The sequence below is a fragment of the Sceloporus undulatus genome, chromosome 5 (assembly GCF_019175285.1).
Source record: "Sceloporus undulatus isolate JIND9_A2432 ecotype Alabama chromosome 5, SceUnd_v1.1, whole genome shotgun sequence".
NCBI lineage: Eukaryota > Metazoa > Chordata > Lepidosauria > Squamata > Phrynosomatidae > Sceloporus > Sceloporus undulatus.
This window is the reverse complement of record NC_056526.1, coordinates 99,722,496-99,739,712: the sequence shown is the minus strand read 5'-3', so window position 1 is coordinate 99,739,712 and position 17,217 is coordinate 99,722,496. Positions and strand designations below refer to the sequence as shown.

The 17,217-nt window shown below is 42.7% G+C and overlaps 1 protein-coding gene across 3 annotated transcripts in view; it reads left to right on the top strand.

Annotated features, from left to right (window-relative positions):
- Nucleotides 1–768: 768 nt before the first annotated feature.
- FOXM1 (forkhead box M1) overlaps nucleotides 769–17,217 on the top strand; it is a 61,541-nt gene continuing 45,092 nt past the window's right edge. For all 3 annotated transcript variants that reach the window (XM_042470896.1, XM_042470894.1, XM_042470893.1), the window contains exon 1: nucleotides 769–890. The gene's annotated coding sequence lies outside the window, so the exon portion shown is untranslated. The remainder of the gene's footprint in view (nucleotides 891–17,217) is intronic.

Here is a 17,217-nt window from a genome sequence, read left to right as displayed (position 1 = left end):
CATACACAGTTAATCACAAGATGAAGGACAAGAAACCAAAAGGAGAAACTAATAATACAGTTGTCTCTTCACATTGCAGCTTTGAGATTTACAGATTTGATATGTTGATTTAACGTGTTCTCTCTAGTCCACCAAACAGTGATACCTTGCAAGCTTCCAAAGCTTCACTGGCTTCTTCATCTGGCAAGAATGGTTGGAAGAAGCCCATGGAGCTTCGAAAGCTTGCAGCAAGTATATTGTGCGTCTTGGTTGGCCAAAAGGTATCACTGTTTGGTGGGTGTTTTCTTTGATTTGCTAAATGGCCCACACAAATAACCTGCCTGCATGTGTTTCTCTCTAGGAATGTCTAAGTCCTCCAGCACAATTTGCTGGAAGTCGACATAGAGCTGCACTGGACGGGAGACCGCCATGAGTACCAAGCCACCACTGAGTTTTCCTCGCCTGAGAAACAGAGGGGGGGGTCTCCGTGAGTCGACTGGCAACCTGACGTCTTGCGCCGCAGACACTAATCCCGATCCTCTTGCCCCTCAACAGACTCGGCTATAGAATGGAGAGAGAGGTTCCCCAGCAGAGGAGAAGTGTATTGAGGGGCGCTCCAATGCCAGCCCTCTCCCTTCGCTCCTCCCCCTTTGAGGCCCCGTCCCTTTTTTCTCCTCCTGACTGCTCTTCCGCGGCATGGAAGGGGGGCGCCCTGTAGGAGCAGCTGATTGGCTGATGCTGTCACTGGGCCGAACATCCCTGCCGGGCGCCAAATTCAAACCACCGAAAGGAGACGGCGGCACTGAACCTGAGCAGAGGACTGGCGGCCGGCCCTCCGCTCCTCCCTGGCCGGGGAAAGGGTGGGCCTTCCGGCCCTGGAGCCCACCGACGACTCTGCCGCCGAGCCACCGGTGAGAGAGGCGGGAAGAGGAGGGCTCTGTCGAGGGGGGCTGGCTGGGACTGGCAAGGAGACGGGGCCAGAAGGACGCAGCCACGCTTAGGAGCCGGGTTGGCGGGCATAGCCTCGAGCATTGTAATGATTGTTTTAAAACCTGAATTTTACCAGAAATCGCGGGAGACCAAGGAGTCGATTGGAAAGGAAATAGCATTTTTCCTAGAGGAAATTCATATTCCAAATTCTGAGACCAGTTTTTATAGTATTTGAACGAAGAAACTACAAATCACATTTTCATTGGTGACATGATTAAACATTAACACCCTGTTATCCTAGCTACGTCTCTACCTCACGTCCATCAATCTTTATCTATTTTTTGTTTCTCAGTCCTTAAACTGTTTACGCAGCACTTCCTTTTATTGGGTTAAAATTTTAAGTTAGGAGCCATTTCCAAAATGTTTACATTCCAAAACAGAATTTGACATGCACCTGGAATAAACAACTTTTGCTCTCATTTTAGACTATCATTTTAACTTCTGAGCAAGTAAATTTATTTAAAATTCTACCACAGCATGGCAGTTAAACAGTATCAAACCGGATTATTTCTGCAGTGTGGAGAGCTAGCCTAGTCGTCGTTGCATGGTTGTGTGTCTTCAAGTCATTCTGATTCATGGCCTCCCTGTGAATGGGTTTTTGGCCAGATTTGCTCTGAGGGGGTTTGCCATTGCCATCCTCTGAGGTCGGGTGTGTGCTTGTCCAAGGTCAGCCAGTGGGTTCCGTGGCTCAGCCAGGATTTCGAACCCTGGTCTCCAGAGTGGTAGCCCAACACTCAAGCCATTGGGCCAGCTGGCTCTGAGGTTCTGGGGAGAGACGAAGAGGAGCAGGGCACTTATTACAAGGTGTCTAGGATTAGGATGTAAAATCCCTTTCTGTCTATAGTAAACTGCCCTCTCTTTCTTTGTGTGCGAGAAAGCTGCCTTGCCTCAATTTCCCTTTCCCATCCATCACTAGGCACTCTTCCATTACGGCGGCTTTGGGTGGCATCTCTGAAGAACAGCACTATACAAAGCCGTTAGGAAGCCACCTGGAGCCAGTTCGGCTGTGCTCTGGAGCCACAACAAATAGCATAAGAAGTACATTTCTATAACCTCTTATCAGTGCACTTAAGCACTCCCTAAGCAGTTTACAAAGTGTAAGCCAATTGCCCCCAACAATCTGGGTACTCATTTTAGCGATGCCAGTCTGAGTCACCCTGGGCCCCTGGCTGGGATTAAACTACAACCTTGTGGCTTATGAGTGAGTGCTGCAGTACTGACATTTAATCACTGTGCCACCCGGGCAAAACAATTCCCAGAATTCCTTGAGCTAGGGTAGTTAAACGGATTATTTCATCAGTGCGGATCTAGCTTTCAAGCTCGATAAAAGTGCTGCCCTTGCTGATCGCTAAATGTAAAAATATTATGGTCTAAATTCCAGAAAAATTATTGTTCCCTTTAAAAGGCTTCAAGTTTAAATATTCAGAGGCGCTTCCTAGGAACCGCTATTTTAAAGGCACATAAGTCACACTCTCTCAGCCTAGGATGGACCAGGCAAACCCACCTCTGAAGAAATTTGCCAAGAAAATCCCATGATAGGGTCACCATAAAATGGAAATGACTTGAAAGCAACAACAAGTATTTTAGTTTTCCTTCTATTTCTCAGCTGTGCTTAGTTTCTGTAGAGACCCACTGAGTCTCAAGCACTTTGGACAAAACATTATGGAGATATCTTAGAAATAGTCCTTTTGAAACTGGGCTATATCTACATTGCAGAAATAATCCAGTTTGACCCCATTTTAACTGCACAGTCCCATGCTAGGAATTATAGCTTTGTTAGTTTTGTGCATTGAGTCTTCTCTGTCCGAGAGCTCTGGCAACTACAGATCCCAGGATTCCATAGCACTGAGCCATGACAGTTAAAGAGGGTCAAACTGCATGATTTCTGCAGTGCGATGCAACCTGAGAGGGACTTATTTCTTGCAGAGGAGGCCTACAATGTGTTCAGCTACAGTATCACACTAAGCCATGCAGCAGGGTTGACGAAGTGTGCCCTCCAACATTTTTAATGGGCTCCCAAATCCATCAGCAGCCCCTTTACATTTTTCAGGCAAAAAAAAATCACCCCAAACCACATTTGCCATCTTCTATACCCAAACTCGCTACAAAAATTTGGAGGTAAAACCAGAAGTGGCTTTTTGCTTGTGTGTGTATATGTGTTCAAATTAACTGTCAACTTAGGCGACCTCTACATTTCACAGGCAGTTCCTCACAATACAGGTGGATTTGCCGCAGTTCTCCTCTGAAATATAGCTTGTTGTGTGCTTTCAAATCATTTCCAACTTATGGGCTGTTAAGACTGCCAAAATAAACTGTTCGGTCTCTTTGGAGGTATGCTGTTTAAATGATGCATGGTCCTAAGATCCGGAAGCTGCACAAAGCTGCACTCAGTGCTTAGGAATGGAGTGTGGCTTTGGCGCGACCTCCGGACTCTTAGGACCCATGCATCATTTAAATAGCATACCTCCAAGAGACCCGAAGCAGCTTTTTTTGGCAGTCTGTAACAGGCTGGTGACCCTGAGGCAAACCTGTCATAGGGGTTTCTTGGCTAGACTGTTCAAGTGTGGGTTTGTCTTTTGCCTTCCTGGTATTTTTTGGATGTCTCCCATCTAAATACTCACTAGGCTGATCCTGCTTAGCTTCCAAAATCAGACAGGATCTGGGTGTTTTTAGGACTTGTTTGCTTGTGTGTGCTTCAAGTCATTTCCACTTATGGCAACCTTATGATGGGTTTTTGGCAGTTTCTTCCGAAGGTGGTTGCCATTGTCATCCTCTGAGGCTGAAAGAGTTTCCATGGCCAAGTCAGGATTTTAAACCCTGGTCTCCCAGTGTCCTAATCCAACGCTCAAACCATTAAACTATGTTGGTCCTCTTTTTGGCTATTTTCAGGAATTTGTTGTTGTGCCTTCTAGTCTTTTCTTACTTGTGGCAACCTAAGGGCTTTCTGGCTGTGAGTGTGTGACTCATCCAAGGTCACCCAGTGGGTTTCCATGGCTGAGTAGGAAGTCAAACCCTGGTCTTAGAGTAATCTACACTCTTCCAACTCTATTGTTCTGTAGTATGATTCAAGCAACTAACCACATTGGCTATCAAATGTTTACCATTACCAAACACTAGGATGTTATAGAAAGCATTCTCCTGTTATGCAGTTTTTTTACTACCTTCATTGTCATTTATCATGTACCCAACAGGATTTCTACAAGGTTTTGGTCTGCCACTTCCACTAGCCCTCCCATTGTAGCCAATGGAGAGGATGTGTTTTTATTCAACAATTCTAGAGAAAACCTCTGATACAGAGTTCCAAAGCACTTGTACTCCAGAGATACATCTTGATATTCAAATAGACTCCTTTCTTCCTTTTATTTTAAAATGGCATGCACCTCTAATTTTCAGCTTGTTCTATTTCCATTAGCTATGGAGATCTTCAAAATTTATACAGTTGGCCCTCCTTTTTCATGGGGGATCCATTCCGGCTCGCGCTATTCAAGCCCATAGGCTTGAATGAAGTTGCACGCCATTGCAATATGGAGGCGTTCCCTCCACGTATATTCACACATTAGGAGGGCGACTGTAGTTTTTTGGGACAAGCTGTTCCATTTGATTTAAAGGAGGTTTACAATAAATTGACACCCATACAGTTTTTTGTTCTATAACTCATTCCCTAAAGCTTAATAAAAAGCCATGTTTTAAGCTAATTGCATGGATGCATTCTTAAGATATAAAGACCTGGTGAGGGGAGATGGAATTGGATATGCTTTTTCCAAAAACTTTTTTTTCCAGGTAAAGTGGGGAAACGGGTTTTGGAATATTCCATTTTAGAGTGGAGAATAAACTTCAGATAAGGCGTTCATTTCTAAAGCTATGGAGAAAGTAAGCTTTCAGGTATACTATGTGTAACAGCGATTCCCAACTTTATTGGGCCGGACCCCCATTGGTTGGGAGGCCGGGAAGGGGTGGGACTTTTGGCCGCCTACAAGCCCCAGCAGGCTTTGCAGCCGAAAGTCCGCCCCTTCCCAGCCCCCAAACATTAGGGAGTGCGAGGGAGAAGGGGCGGGACTTCCAGCTGCAAGGTGCTGAGGTTGGAGTCCCGTCCCCTTCTCCCCGCGGTTGCCTGGCAGCTGCGGGGAGAAGGAGGAGCAGCCCCACCGTCCTTCCTTCCCGTGGGTGCCTGCAGCGCAGGAGGAAGAGGAGGCAGCCCGTCCCTCTCCTCACCGCGGGTGCCTGCAGCCGCGGAAGGGAGGAGGAGGCCCCCCGTCCCTCCTCACCACGGATGCTGCAGCCATGGGAAGGAGGGGAGGAGGAGGCGGCTCCCCGTCCCTCCTTCCCGGCACTCGCAAGGAGAAGGGAAAGGAGAGAGCCTCGCCCCTTCCCCAGTGTGGTGCCTGCCCAGCGCCGGTCCCACGAGGAGAAGGGGAGGGAGCAGGCAGGGGGGATTCCCAACCTGGTGACTTCCATGTTGGGAACCCCTGATGTATTAGTACAGTGCGCCCGTGTTATATGCGGGCGCGTTTTGCGCAGTCTTGAGAGTATGCACTCAAGCCGCAGGGCGCCCGCATGCTGCCGCAGACTAACCCCATTGTTTTCCAATGGGGCTCGAGCATAGGCGGAATTCGCCTTACGCGGTGGGTCCGGAACGGATCCCCCGCCATAAGGCAAGGGTGAACTGTATCTGGGTTCCATCCTCAGACCGCCAGACGGGACAAATGTAGGACAACATTTTCAAATGTAGGACACTTTTCCCCCCTCCCCCCCCCTTTTTTTTTAAATGGAGGACACCCCCCGCCGCTTCCTGGCCTCCAAGGAGACCGAGACCTCCTTAAAGGCCAGGAAAGGGCACGAGGCGTCCTCCATTATAAAAAAAGTGTCCTACATAAAAAAGTGTCCCTCCTTGGCTTCTGAGGAGAACAAGGCCTCCTTAGAAGCCAGGAAAGAGAGGGAGAGCCGGCTGCGATCGCCACGCGCTCTTCCTTCTTCTTCCCTGCTCTTAAGGAGGCTCCAGCTTCCTTAGAAGCCAGGAAAAGGACGGAGAGCCGACTGCGATCGCCACCGGCCCCTCCCTCTTCCCTGGCCTTAAGGAGTCCCAGGCCTCCTTAAAGGCCAGGAAGGTGCGCGGGGGGGTGGCCGCGATTGCTGCCCCGCCCCTGCTGACGTGGGAGGCGCGCGCAGAGGGAGCCCGTCCCCATTGGGCAGCTGGCCAATGGCCAGCTGGCAAACAAGCAGGCGACAAGCTCCTGCTTCCGAGGCCTGCACGTGGGGCCGGGACAATGCATGCTGGGGGCCAAAACGGACCGTGACCGGGAGGGGTCCCCAAAAGCGTGCTTTTCCGGCGACCACCGGGTTTATGGAATCCCTAACTGTATCTCACAAATTGCCATTCCTGGCATTGTTTCTTTTCCCATTTTTAAATAGAATATGTGCTTTTATGTCTGTTTGACAGAAGAGACAAAAAATTGTCTTTGTTTGTTCTGTCAATTTTTCCTGCTTTTAATGGGGTTGTTTTGTTTTGTTTTGTTTGCTTTATAGCTGGCAAAATCAGATACTGTATTAATTGTCCAGGGGCTCCTTACAGTTTCAGACCTTGTGGTTCTAGTTGTAAGAAAAATATTGTTTAAAAAAGTAAATTCATTTCTTAAACCTGTACTTTTACTGTTTTTAAATGTTATACTTTTATCCTGAGCCACAATTATATATAATGCGATTTTTGCTTGTAAAGGAGAAAAGTTGCTTTACAAGCAAACCTTCAAGAAGACTAATGGGGCCCAAACAGAAACGGCCAAAATAAAGCTGCTTCAGGTCACTTTGGAGGTACGCTGTTTAAATGATGCATGCATCTTAAGAGGCCAGAAGCTGCGCTCCCAGTCCTTAGGCTGGACCGTGACTTTGCCTGCTTTTGGACTCTTAGGACGCATGCAGCATTTAAACACCATACCTCCAAAGGACCCGAGGCGCTTTACTTTGGCCTGTCTTTTTGGACCTAATATTACTTTTTTTTCCCAAACTGTTCTTTTTTTTCTAGAAAAACCCCCTGGGTTTTTTTTCCCCCTTCCATGGCTTCAGAATTTCCAGAAATTTTGCATCTTAGCACTTCAGCGCCCAGGCAGCCATATCAAAGTCCTCTGTGCTATTCCTAACACTTTATTGATGACTTTGGTGAGATACAGAGGAACCTCTCAAGCGGATATATGTGGAATTTTTCTTCAAGTATGAAGTTCCAATGTGAAGCTTTCGATTTTGTCACAGACATAGAATCATAGAACTTATGAGTTTGAAGAGACCACAAGGGCCATCTGTCCAATTCTCTGCCATGCAGGAACTTTCAATCAAAGCATCCCCATATGGCCATCCAGCCTCTATATTTTTTGTGGGTTTTCCAGCTATATGACCAGTTTCCAAAAAGTTTCTTCTGACTTCCGCCAGCTCGGTGGCTGGCATCTTCAGAGAATGCTTGCCTGGAAAAAATTGGGTGTATATGGTGTGTGAGCCTGGGAATGCAGGAGTGATTTGCATGTGTATTGTTCTGTGTTGATGGCTGGCCTCAGGCTGGGCGGCTAATGCAAAGGAGATTAATGTTTGCTAACTGGTGATTCATATCTGCTGGGAAGCTCCGATTTCTGATCTTTTCCTGTGTCCTTATTTTGCTATTCTCAGGACTGGTAGCCAAATTTTGTTCTTTAGGGTTCTTCTTTCCTGTTGTTTAAAGATCTCAGGAAGGGGACCCCACACATATGAGAGAGTGCGTCCACTGTCGAACGCTCTTATATCAGAAAGTTCCCCTAATGTCTTGAATTTAGATTTTGCATGTACTGGAATGGAATACAATTCTAATATTACAGTGGGCCCTGGGTCTCCATGGGTGTTTGTTCCGAGACATCCTGTGGATACTAAAATCCATGGATGCTTCAGTCCATTAAATATAATGGGGTGTCCCTTATAAAATGGCAATATCAAGGTTTGCTTTAGTATTTTATTTTTTCTAAAATTTTTCAAACTGTGGGTGGTTGAATCCACAAATAAAAAAATCCATGATACAGAGGGCCAACTGTTATCATTGCGTAAGCAAAACTCAGCCCCTGAGTTTTGTTCCCTGTCACCTCCTGTTACAAGCTTACATAGATTGAAGACAGCCTTTAAAGCTACTGGCAGTAGCTCACTCCCAGTAAAACCAGTGATTCACTTCTACTCATACTCTCTTCCAACAGTAGCCCCTCGTCTTAGGCATATGTTCTAGAAGAGTACATGGCCCAAATACATAAGAGGAGGAAGAGAATATTAGCCGTGGAAAGCGTCCAGAGAAGGAAGAGTGACCAAGATTGTGAAAGGTCTGGGAACCAAGTTTATGAGGAATGGCTTATTGAAACTGGGATTACTGTTAATAAATAATAAAAGTTTATTATATACCGCCCTTCTAAATAACCAGGGCGGTGTACAACATTATAAAATACATACCTATAAACAATGTCATTAAAACAAGTACATTAAACATTCTAGCCAGCTTTGCCACTGCTGACATGGAGGCGGGGGGGGGGGGGCTAATTGGGGCCTGTATCAGGGAATGCTGATTTAAACAAGAAGGTCTTCAGCCCCTTTTTAAATTGGGCCAGGGAGGTGGCCGAGCGGAGCTCAATGGGCAGAGAATTCCAGAGGGTCGGAGCCGAGATGGTGAAAGTCCTCCTAGATGTGGAGGCTAGTCTGGCTCCTGGGACCCTCAATAGGTGCTGCCCAGATGTTCTGAGAGTGCGGGGCGGATTGTATGGGGAGAGGCGGTATGTCATATAGAAGATCGAGTGAGCTTTTTGTCTGCCTCTCCAGAGGCTAGAACACAAACCAATGGATTCAATTTGCAAGAAAATGGGATTCCTCCTAAACATTAGAGAAAACCTTTTACTATTAGAGCTTTTGACAATGGGATAAATAGAAAATGAACTTGCCCAGCCACCTGTTAATGCCAAGAAAGTAGGTGCCAATATCAGAAAAATCTATGTAAGCAAAGAATTGACCTCTGCCAATATCACACAAATTCCTCTATCAGCAACAAAAACAGTGATATGCAGTATTGCACAGACCCTCTGCTAACAGCAAACAAAAAAGTTAGCTAATACTTTACACTTTGTCGACAGTGAAATTGTCTTGGCTAATATATCAATCTTGTGATAGCAGGTAAAGGAGTCTGTGTGAAAGTTTCATAAACACATTGGATTATATTCAGACATAACCTCCCACAGGTGAAAAGTTTCCTTGTCTATGTGAACATAGCTGCAGGAAAAGAGATTCCACCTCAACATTAGGAGGAACTTCCTGACAGTAAGGGCTTTTAGACAGTGGAGCACACTCCCTCGGAGAGTGGTGGAATCTCCTTCCGTGGAGGTCTTTAAGCAGAGGCTGGATGGCCATCTGTCAGGGATGCTTTGATTGTGATTTCCTGTATGGTGGGGGGTTGGACTGGATGACCCTTGGGGGTCTCTTCCAACTCTATGATTCTGCTCCAGAAGGTGAATCCCTCTGGCAAAATGGAGAAGATGATATTCATCTGTTCCTTCCTCTCCTTGTATTGCTTTGTCTTCCAGTCTGCCAGACATGCTTCTGTCATGTACAGGATTACTTCAGTTCAGAAACTCAAGATTCAGTAATGAATCAGAAAACTTTATTCAGGAACCAAAGATATTTCCAGCAGACATATGTTGTCCGGACTGAAAAGCAGTTAACACATCATAATTAAATCATATAGTAATTCAAATTTTGAGCTGGCTGATACCCCATTTGCCCATAAAATCAACACACTCACTTCTCCCTCTTTGCCATGACCACCCCTCTTTTTACCATATACCACTGCTTCTCATGAGGCTGACATGGAAGCTCCCATCACAGCCTCCTCTCCTTTTCTTGTTAACTACCAAAGAAACGTAAGCAACAGCCTTAGCAATTAACCTGTAACTACATACCCCATCATCCAGTATTGGTACAATTTTACATGTAAGCAAGCAAAGCTGTTTTTTTAAACTATGGTAGGCAAGCTGAGAGACTCAGCTCCTTTAATTAAAAACAGTGCATCAGATTAATTAAAATCAGCAATAGACTTGTATAACATTTCTTGGCTGAGCCATTGCCAAATATGCTGACCAAGCTTCAATGGTAGCACTCTACCTATGGCACTAGTGTGGAATTTTGCTTTATAAAGTGCTCTTGGTTCTTCTCAGTCCTCCTTGCAAAATAATCCTACCCATCACAAATGGTTACTTTTAACTCCTGGGAACAGGTCTGCCTTTCTGTTACAGTGGAGCTCAGTACAACTTCCTCAGAGGATCAATAGTAAGATATTATGGACTTTGGCATTTGCTACACTGTCTCTCTTTCTCAACAGTGTGTGCTAACTACACTAGTTATTTGCTGATATTATCACATGTAGTTACTTTTCCTGAGCAGTTGGTTTTAATTTCCAGAGATTATATTCAAATAGCAACATCTCCATTAATTAATTTGGAAGGTTACAGTAAACCAGAAGTGGGAGATAAAATTATTGAAGAAAGAGATAAATAACTCCTGGTCAGTTGTAGTTTTGCCACTTATGCTTTTGACCCTAAAATGACTGTTTCTTTAATTAGCCAGCACTAATAAATTCGGAGGTGTCAAGTATACAGCTGAGACTGCTGCCTCTATTTTAGATCCATGCTTGGTGTTTAAGAAAAAAATTATTTGAGGTCCTTTCATAGTATGGTTTTTTAAAAAAAATTCAAATGTTAACAAAATTACATAGAGAGGAAAAAATAAATGAAATGGGAAGAACAATGTACATGGAAGAAATTAACAATATAAAACTCAACTCTATGGCAAGAATTATGTATTAATTTAGTATCTGCAAGTCTAAATATACTGTGTGTTTATCCATTCTTCTGTTGTGAATAATTAAAATGAGTTAGTCCAAAAGCTCAGGTGTTGATCTGGAGGTTCAAATTACAAGGTTTCAAATATTGTGTATACAATAAACAGGTACCAAATTGAAGCAAACTTATTTAATTTTTGTATTAATTGGTGAAAAACCTGTAGATAATTTCTTCTAATTAGTTGGTTCCAATCTATTACATTAACATAATGCCCAGATATTTGAAGTCTGAATTATTATTATTATTATTATTAAACTTTATTTATATAGCGCTGTAAATTTACACAGCACTGTACATAAAATCATTTAATTAGACGGTTCCCTGCCTCCATGCTTACAATCTAAGAAGACACGACACAAAAGGAGAAGGGAATGGTTGAGGGGAAGGGGATTAGGTCCAGCATTCTTCTCTCCCTCTGAGGCCTGGACCATGGCAGATGGACAGAGGGAGGGATCTGTATCTTAAGGACAGGACTGATGCGCGTTTGCCACCCTTCTCTCCCTCAGGCAGAGTCCAGGATGGAAGTGGATTGCCTTTGGGGAGGGCGCCGTTCTTTAAGGGAGGCCTGCTGGGATGGCCGACCTTTCTCTGCCCCTGAGAGACCAAGATTGAGTTGGATACCTTTGGGGAGGGCGCAGTTTCCTTTAAGGGAGGACTGACTGGGATTGGCCCTCCTACATTTTCTTCACCTCAAGATGGAGTTGGATACCTTTGGGGAGGGCGCAGTTCCTTTCTCTCCCCCTCAGAGTCCCAAGATGGAGTTGGATACTCTTGTTTGTTGCTGAAGCAATTTTTAATTGGATTTATAGACACTGATACAAAATAATTTAAATCTTAAAGCCAGAGTGCAGTTGGCCCGTCCCTTATGCGGGGATCCGTTCTGGACCCTGCCACATAAGGGAAAAAATGCATAAACTCAAGCCCCATTAGAAATAATGGGGCTTGTTCCCATGGCACGCACCCGGCGCACCCCATTGCTTCTTCCGAGGCGTGGGAGAAGTCTTTCCAGCGCGGCTTCCAGCATATGTGCACTGTACTTTCAAAACCATGTCAGAATTGATTGCAGTGCAGGTACAGAATGTGTTGGATTTGTTAGAAATAAAATAGACATACAAGTAAATTCCTATTACAATACTGTTTTTGACATTTACTCCTGTCAACCATTTGTCTGATCTAATAAAGTTTGCTAGCAGCTGAACAGCCAATGCATACAACATGGGAGACAAAGAACAGCCTTGTTTTGTCCCCTTCTTGAGACTGAAGGGCTGTGAGACTTGTGTATTCCTTCTAGGAGAGGGTTGGACCTGATTGCCCTTGAGGTCTCTTCCAACTCCATGATTCTAGATTTTGCCAGTTTATTTTTCCCACCAATTGAAGACTTGTTTGAATTAAGACTGAGTACAAGATTGGAGTCGTCTCTCATTATCAGATCTCCCTGAACAAAATTCTCTACTGTCTTAAACATATCCTTAAAGGATTCAAGCTGTCCAGTGTCAGGAGCATAGTAGTTTCCTATAGTGATATATTTCCCTTCAATTTGTCCCCTAATGAATATAAAGGGTCCGAACAGACAGGCCAAAATAAAGCTGCTTTGGGTCACTTTGGAGGCTTGCTGTTTAAATGACACACATATCTTAAAAGGCCAGAAGCTGCGTCAAAGCTGCACTCCAGTCCTTAGGGCTCGAGCATGGCTTTGGAGTGGCTTCTGGCCTCTTAGGATGCATGCATCATTTAAACAGCATACCTCCAAAGTGACCTGAAGCAGCTTTATTTTGGCCTGCCTGTTTGGGCACAAAGTGACCTTTAGGGTCTTTTTGTCGAGTGGAAAAAGTTTGAGAATAATAAAACTATCCCATTGCTTTTTGAGGGAATCCCAGCACAGAAGTGAACTGGAAAATATGCACGTTTTAAAGCTATTTTTTACATTCTTGCATAGGTGTGTTTCCTGAAGAGAAACTATATCTAGTTTAAGGGCTTTCAGATATTTTACCACTGTACACCATGTCTTGCCTATAATTGACACATTTATATTATACGAAACAATTCTAGGGAACTCGTCACAGATTGAATTTTAACATTTTACATTATAAGATTTCTGATATAAAACAGTTTCATTACAGTAGACATGGTATTGCGAGAAATGTCTAACCATAACATTAGAACACTTAACTGGAACAAAACCTTTAAATGGATTTGAGAGAAGTGTTCTTCTGTGCCTGATCTGAAAGTACAGACATCTGAATGGATGGTAAAGTTGGAGGTGAAGCTGTTAATCACGTATCTACTACCCCATCATTTATTTATAAATTAACAACATTGAGATGTAGTATAAACAAAGAAAAAATAAATACAGTGGGCCTTTATTATCTGATGGAGGTTTGGTTCCAGGAATCCCTGTGGATAACAAAATCCATGGATGCTCAAGTATCATTAAATACAATAGCATAATAAAATGATGTCCCTTATATAAAATGGAAAATCAAAGTTTGTTATTTGGAATTTATACTGTTTTGGAATATTTTCAAGCCGTGGATAAAAAAATCCGTGGATAAGGAGGGCCAACTGTGTAATGTCAATTTAAAACTAAACATTTTATTTTAGATCTTGTGGCTTTATTCTGTTAGTAAGAATAGTGTGAAAGGTTCCTGGAATAAAAAGAGAGAGGATACTCAGTACAGTGGTACCCCGGGATACGAATGCGCCGCCTTACGAAATTTCCGGGTTACGAAAAAAATCCATTGAAAAAAACTGTTCCGGGTTACGAAGGTTATTTCGGGTTACGAAAATTTTTTTGGTGCTTTTCGGCGCTATTTCACACGAAATCGCGGCTTTTCCCCATTAGCGCCTATGGCTTTTTCGCCTTACGAAGTATCCCAGGTTACGAAAGCGGTGGCGGAACGAATTAATTTCGTAACCCGGGGTACCCCTGTATTGTAGATTCCTAAAGTTCAGGTTAAAACTTCTTGGTAATATTAGGGATATTTGATGAGCCTGTGAATCCAAAATCTCTAGCAAATCCTTAGCTGGTGTTTTGACTACATAGGATTTATCCTAGACACTAAACATTAATTTCAGTGGGAATCCCCATCAGTAGCATGTGTTTTCTGGTCTTAACATGTCTATGGTTTCCTTAAATGCTTTGCTTTGAATTTCTGGGCCCATGCATTGTAGATTGGGTTGTTTGGTTAAGGCTTGAAAGATTTTCTTAGGGAACCTTAGAAATTTGACAATAATATTTTTTTTAGCCAAAGACCCTTTCCTTGATGGTGGTCTGGCTGAGATTGAACAATGCACATACTATCAAATATCTGACAGCCATTTCATTAAAAAAAAGAAAGCATGTCATTTTGCTGTGTTGCCTCGGACCCCTCACAAGCTTAAATTACATCTGCAGCTGTGGTTTTCAAGTTCAGTGAGATTATCTTGTGGAACTACATTAATTCTTTCAATTCCTGAGAGGTTTTGGTTTTCAATCTTTGCTGAGGAGCTATATTATTGGAGTCTACAATACTATTTTAGCTGTCAAAGCTGAGGTATCTCTGTAAAGGAAAAATTACCTCTGCAACTGCAAGTTTAATTTCATTTTTCATAGCTGTTAGTGTATCCAGTGACGGATTGTTTGACACTAGAACTGTAGCAGTCTTTATCAGAGAGGATTTATTTTTAGCTGCATTCATTCATTTATTACTGCCGTGTGACATCTCATACTCACTTGAATCGTTGTCTTTGCAATAGCTGTCAGTCTGTTCATGACCTTTCCAAAGGAAGAACTTCAACAAACCATTTTCTTAAAGCTTCTTTCATGTCCTTTTAATTCCCAATTAAAATATCCATATTGCAAAAGGAATCTTTCTCTGTAGATTATTCCTTATCATTTGATTAACTTAGGTAGTAAGCAGAGCTCTGAAGTACAACCATTCTCAAAGGTAGCTAGCCACTACCTTTCATAGTATTTTTGTTAAATGAATTCATGGAAGAGCAATGTTGTATAGCCATAAAGCTAAAATAGGAGGATACACTTCTACAGTACTGCAAAAGGCCTGCTGAAATGTGGAGAGCATTCAAGTAATGTTTGTTTGTTGCTGCTCCAATTCTTCCAAAGAAGCATGAATAGGGGAATTTTCACTGAGTTGCATCTTGTTGCTGTTGTGTGCCTTCAAGTCATTTCCAATTATGGCAAGCCTATCACAGGTTTTTCTTGGCAAGATTTGTTCAAGGAGGCTTTTGCCTTTGCTTTCCCCTGAGGCTAAGAGAATGTGATTTACCCAAGGTCACTCAGTAGGTGCCCATGGTCAAGCAGGAATTTGAACCCTGTCTCCAGTGCTATAGTCCAAAGTTATTATACCATGTTGACTCTCAGTTGCACCTTACCCCTTAAAAATAATTATGACTTCATCATAAATTTTTTCATGTAATGTTTTTTAACAAACTGAAAATTACAGCATTTGTAGATCATGAATGGGCAGTTTAGGAAAAAAAATACTGTTCTGTAAACTGGTAAGACTGATAAGAAAATCTTACCGTCACTATTACCTAGGACTCTTGCTTCATCATCAAGATGAAGAGGCATACTGTATGTTAATGATTTTATGAAGTCACTAACTCCTCCCCAATATACGTCTACAAGATGAGGAAAGTATATCTGATTTTTAATGTGAAGAGGTTTAACCCAGTTTCATGTACTGTTTCATGTGATACAGAAAAGCTCCTGTCCTGGTTATTGATATAGAAGAAACAGTAACTATAACCTCCATGGGATGTTGGGAATTACTACTAGTTGACCCTTGTAACACTTACGGAGAGGCCAAGACTGGCTGCATCTGTCATAGAGGATCTTGATGAGATAAGATTCATCTGTACGTTTTGGGGCTGTATCTGTGAGACAATGCTGTTAGTAATTACTGTGTCATCTGCAACTTTGGGGAGTGACTCCCAGAAGGGAGAAGAGACGAGACTGTATCTGTAGGGTCCCCAGTTAAAGACTGCAAGAAGCAGTTGTACAAATTTTTGAAGAATGGCTTGTGTTTTCTGATGGATTACAGTCAGGAAAAGGTTTCTTCTACTCCATATTTTATTTCAAGAATTCCCCCCAATTATACTAGGCAGTAGAATTCAAGCTGGTCATAGAAACTGTAATGTTCCTCTAGAAAACAACCAACAGTGGCTGCGTTTGCTCACCACTACTGATCTCCACTTGCCATTCATATCTCCTGGAAGGTTAGATGTATTCTAAGGTACACTCTTTCTGGTCATATAGAAATACTGCAAAGTGTAACATGCCTAGTCAGAATTTTACATGAACCAAGAATTGGTCATGTTCATGCAGAGACCCATGCAAAGACATTTGCAGGAAGCTTTTAAGTTTGAAAATTACTACTCTGAAGTGTCATGTGGGACATAATTGACTACCATGGTAAAATAGAAAAAATGAGCAGCATGGAATTGCATCCATTAAAAAAAATGGAGATAGCTTGGTTGCTATGGTTTTATCGCACTCTTTCTCTGTCTAATATTTGGGCTTATGACAAGTTTTACTCACTTACAAGGTGATACCTTTTTTTAATTGTCAACAAATGAGGTAGTTAAATACCAATAAACATCTTCAATCATATGATAGCATCATTACCTGTTGGGTATACTGTATATATAAAAGTCTAAAAATTTAAATCAAAAATTGACTCCAAAAACCTGATTTGACTTATCCATGAGTCAATGTAAGTACCATACTCTAACTCTTAGCCCCCCCTCCAAAAAAAAGGAGGGGGGAACTAGCCTCTGGTGAAAGACAAGAGCTTAATCTGTCCTGGAAGCACTGACTCTCCTCTGTTCTCTCATCCATCCAGCTTTTAGTGTGAGCAGAAACAGTGATGTCTGCTTGAATTTTGAAAATTCTTTAGCACTGTTTCCCTTTGCTTCATTCTTTACATCTTTTGTTACATGCCCCTAAATTTTACCCTCAACCTATCTATGGGTCATATCAAAAACCATAATTCTGGCCCCAAAAATCTATCCTCAACTTATACACAAGGTCGACTTATAGTGGAGTATATATGGTAATTACACTTTATTAGGAATAGTGAGATGCTGCAAGCTAAAATCTTCCAGGGAATAAATTTGTGGTTATAAGAAACCTGCAAGGATATAAGATTCTAATGGACCAGTTTAATTTAGTTTGTTTCCAAGCTCCATTCACATTGTTAGTTTAGTTTTTTTATCATGAATTAACATAGTAATGTAGTCAGATTACATTCAGTAAGGTTAATAATAAAAAGAAAACAAATACAGTGGTACCCCGGGATACGAATTACCCAGCTTACGAATTTTTCGGGATACGAAAAAATCCCATAGGGATTTATTGTTTCGGCTTACG